This window comes from Triturus cristatus, chromosome 2_2 (assembly GCF_964204655.1).
Source record: "Triturus cristatus chromosome 2_2, aTriCri1.1, whole genome shotgun sequence".
Taxonomy (NCBI): Eukaryota; Metazoa; Chordata; class Amphibia; order Caudata; family Salamandridae; genus Triturus; species Triturus cristatus.
The window spans coordinates 228,294,921-228,299,720 of NC_140582.1; the positions used below are offsets into that span (position 1 = coordinate 228,294,921).

At 35.9% G+C, this 4,800-nt stretch overlaps 1 long non-coding RNA gene across 1 annotated transcript; it reads left to right on the plus strand.

Moving 5' to 3' along the window:
• Positions 1 to 3,595: 3,595 nt before the first annotated feature.
• On the plus strand, positions 3,596 to 4,553 carry LOC146862081 (uncharacterized). Its single transcript, XR_014978367.1, has 3 exons — positions 3,596 to 3,700; positions 3,803 to 3,894; positions 4,284 to 4,553. It is a non-coding gene; the product is annotated as an uncharacterized LOC146862081 (long non-coding RNA).
• Positions 4,554 to 4,800: the final 247 nt, after the last annotated feature.

The following is a 4,800-nucleotide window of genomic DNA, read 5'->3' on the forward strand; positions in this document are numbered from 1 at the left end:
CAGGGATCTCATAGCCCTTTTCAGAAAGATAAGATTGAAGGTATTTTTCACAGGTATGGATACACAAGATGAGACTTCAAATTTATCTGGTCTTGCACCCCAATCGTTATTTACACCCACATTAGATCAACTCCCACCAGAAGTGGAGGTATTTGAAAAAGTGGTGTATAATAAAGTTTTGAACATCACAAAGCATGTACCGGCGACACCATTCAATTTAAATAAAGAGGAATATACAGCAATGCAAACCCTCAAACAGACACCAAGCGTCACGATTAAAGCATGTGACAAAGGAGGTGGTATTGTTGTATACGACACTCCGGCATATATCTTGAAAATGAACCAAATGTTGGGAGACACACGGTACTATTGTATCATTACCAGAGATCCCACAGCCCAAACTGTCAAACAAATACTCAAAATAACAAACAAGGCATTGAAAAATGGAGATATATGTATGAAGGAATGGACATTCCTCAATAAAGAAAAACCTAGAATGGCTAGCATCTACGGCATACCAAAAGTTCATAAGAACGCTAGGGATCCTCCGCTGAGACCGATAGTAACTACAATCGGATCAGTAACGGAATCACTAGCAAAATACGTAGATGCTATACTATGCAAACATATATCCAAAACTCCAGCTTTTGTAAAGGATACCAGACATATTATCAATCTATTGGAAAATACACCTTTCTGCACGGACACCCAGTATATGGTCACTATAGACATAGAGGCATTATACAGTAATATACCAATCGAAGGAGCACTCTCAGCGGTGCACTGGTTTATTAAGGCTTACAATATTGAATGTCCATCCTTGTTTGTACTGGAATGCCTCAAGATCGTGTTAGAAGATAATGTGTTTGAATTCAATCAACAATTGTATAAACAACAACAAGGCGTCAGTATGGGGGCATCTTGTGCCCCAACTGTGGCCAACATTTATATGACTTTCTTTGAAAAGAAATACATCTACAACGAAATAGCACCATTCTATGAATCTGTAACAAATTGGTTGCGGTTCATTGATGATGTCTTTTTCGTTTGGTCTGACACACATGAGAAATTGCTTGAAATCTTTGAATGGATCAATCTATGTGAAGATAACATTAGCTTTACTCATAACATCAGTTCCCATCAAGTAGAATATTTGGATATCCTCATTAAACATCAAATGGGAGTTCTAACAGTTGTGTTATTTACAAAATCCACAGCTAGGAACACACTATTGCATTATGGGAGTTTTCATCCCAAAACCCAAAAGGATAACATACCATTTGGCGAATTCTTACGCCTTAGGCGTAATTGTACAAGCATTAATGATTTTGATGAGAAATCAGAGGTCATGAAGAAAAAATTTAAAATCAGAGGTTATCCGAATAAAATTGTACGTGATGCTTACAAACGGGCACGTTACTACGACAGGCAACACTTGTTAACGAATACAAAAATTAAAATAAATCCACCTTTGGTTTTTGTAACACGCCATTCCATGTTGAATGCTAGAGTTCGCCAAGCAGTATGCAGTAGTTGGCAGTAATGTGGATAAATCCAAAGAAAGAGATATAATACCCAAACCGCTATTTGCATATAGGCGTAATAAAAGCTTGAAGGATCACATAGTCCACTCTAGGATGACAAGTGCAACTATTCTCAATCAGACTAATCTGGAAGGCTCCAAAAAAGTGGTGGGAAACTTTAAGTGTACGTCATGTAAATCGTGCTCAATGGCTATTGAAGCATCGACATTTACATTCAATGGCGTCAATATTTCCCCCAACACACTGAACAATTGTAAATCCACAAATGTTGTCTATTTGATTATATGTCCATGCCATATGGGATATGTGGGCAAAACAGGCAGAGCATTTAATGTCAGACTAACAGAACACAGATCTGCAATTAGAACGCAGAAAACATCGGCACCCATGGTGCAACATTTTGTAGATGTGGGACATACACCTGAAGATATCCAGTGGTATATTTTGGAAAAAATTCAACCACGAGCAGGTATACAGATAGATAAGACCAGAAAAATGAGAGAAGTTTACTGGATATTCATTCTTAATACAGTAACTTCTGGGCTGAACCTAGAAATTCCATGGGATCAGGCCATTAAAAATAATGGTTAACCTTTGCCGTTATGTTATACCGGATAAAACTAACCCGTACCATATGCCATGTTGAATGAATTGAAAAACATAGGGCATGGTTGTTGAATGACCTATATAAAATAAGCTCTTAATACATAAACTACCTGGTAACATTCACGATTAGTAATGATCTAAAAAGTAACATTCGTTACTGGTACTTTATTCCATCAAACTCCATAGTTTCTCAATGCTTATAAATAGTCTAGAATGACAGCGAGACAGACTGGTCATTCTATCATGGCGCGATGGAAACAAACACTATCCGGCATATCACAAGTCCTATTTCCATGCTAGTGACTAGGTGAGCTAGAGAAACACACGCTCCATGGTCAATATCCGGTACGCTAACCGTCCTACTTCTATACTAATGATTAGTCACGTAAAGCAATCACGCGCTCAAACAAACTTACATATATAGAGCAACTATGTTGCAAGACGGGTCACCGCCGAATGAAATGAAGACGCGGAGCGTATGAGAAAGAAGGTATGTTGAATCGAGGTTCTTGATTAGGGTTTAAACAGACATGACTTTGACACCAAGCAATCCTTAGAGCGAGTGACTAGGTGAGCTAGAGAAACGCACGCTCCATGGTCAATATCCTGTACGCTAACCGTCTTACTTCTATACTAATGATTAGTCACGTAAAGCATTTACGCGCTCAAACAAACTTACATAAATAGAGCAACTATGTTGCAAGACGGGTCATCGCCGAATGAAATGAAGACGCGGAGCGTATGAGAAAGAAGGTATGTTGAATCGAGGTTCTTGATTAGGGTTTAAATAGACATGACTTGGACACCAAGCAATCCTTAGAGCTGGGGAGGTTGCAAGTTAAGTTTGAATTGAGGCTTGACCAACATTGTCGGGCGTCAAAAAAGACCATAACTTGGAGTAATATTAAGTCTGATATACGGCTATAATTGTGAATTCATAAAAAAATAGGGCGAGGTTAGTTATCGAGTGTCCCTGTTATTGGGCCATGGATAATAGGTACAGGTGCAAGCTCAAGACGTTGGCAACATATTTGACATGAATTGAAATATATGTTTTTATGTTGTGAATTAGGAGGATTGAATAGATTCCTAGAAGAAGAAAGGATATCGCCGATACAAACTATAAATTGAAAAAGAGCAATCATGGATACAAAATAACAAGATAAAATGAATTAAGGTATGTGTGTTTTAAAAATGTATAGGTAAATTAAGATGGTCATAGCTAGGAATTTACATCAAGTAAAAATAGGTTCAACTAATAAGTTGTAAAAATATAAAAAACAAATATCTTGTACCAGTTTAAAGAATATAACCTGCCATATCTGTCATAGCTAATAGGGAAACTATTGGATATATTATATGACTTTTTTGGCGAAGCATGTCTCTAAATAGATTCAAGATAAGCCGTGATAGTATAATACATACATTTATATATTTAAACCCTTAGATCCAACTCCTCCTCTGAAGACAGAATAGAAGCTGTAATTTTTGGCTATACACATTCTTTTATTGGAAGCAACATTGATGTCCAGATTATCAGTTTACAACAAGTGAGTGACCCATGAAAGTATGAAGGCCATGCCACAAGAATCGCAAATTAGTCTGCATTCCAATTGTGATACATATATGTATCTTTCTTGTCTTAAAATTAGTTTTGGCATACATCATCGCAAAGCGGAAGAACACAATTTGAGCTCCACTTACTATTTGAAGTTAATGAACGTGAACATCAAAATATTAGAGGGTTAGTATGATATCGTCTTCAACTAATTAATCGAGAATATCAGAATTTTCTCTTTGATGATAGATGATACAGATTAAGGCATGTCACTATTTAGGAAATCACAGACTATAGATATTAACCTATGAGCTTTGGAATAAAGGTATCAAATTCACTGCAGGCACCTATTTTTGAAATGTCTTTACGGCATCCATAATGGTAAATCTTTGACCCTATTATAGGAGTGTGTATCACAGTAGAGTTCTGAGACTATGGATTAGATTCGTTAATTTGTCTAATATTAATACCCTTATGGTTTTTGCAAATGAATAGTGATTGCTATATCGACTCCCAATTTTTTAGATTGGTTTTAATAAGTATATGTTTCTTTTGTTATTATTGTCTATATGTAGTGTAAAATCAGAGCGGGTTCCTGACGAAGGCCTAGCCGAAACGCGTTGGTGTCAATCGACCGCCTATGTGTCCATCTATCGCCCACAAAACAAAGTGTCAATCGACCGCTTATATGTTCATTATTTGTACATAAAGTATAGAATCAGGAATCAATATTTTTGCACTGTTTTTTCTAATTTGTTATTGTCTTTTAAACGATTAGTGAAGTAAAACCATAACAAAAGAAGTGAGAAGTTATTATGGGATTGTAAGCATGCACTGCCAACTTATCAGGAAAAACTAATCATGTTCTAATTGGTATTCATATGTAACATATTGCAATTGATTTATATGCATATGAGTAACATGATAACATATCGATATACTGTTATCTATGATTGTACATGTTTATAGAGAAGAAATAATTCACTAGAAAAAGAAAAAAGAATGAAAATGAAATCCAAAAAAATATTTTATATTCCATATTAATTAAACAGATATATCATAAACATATCAATTTGTTTGTCTCACTAGATA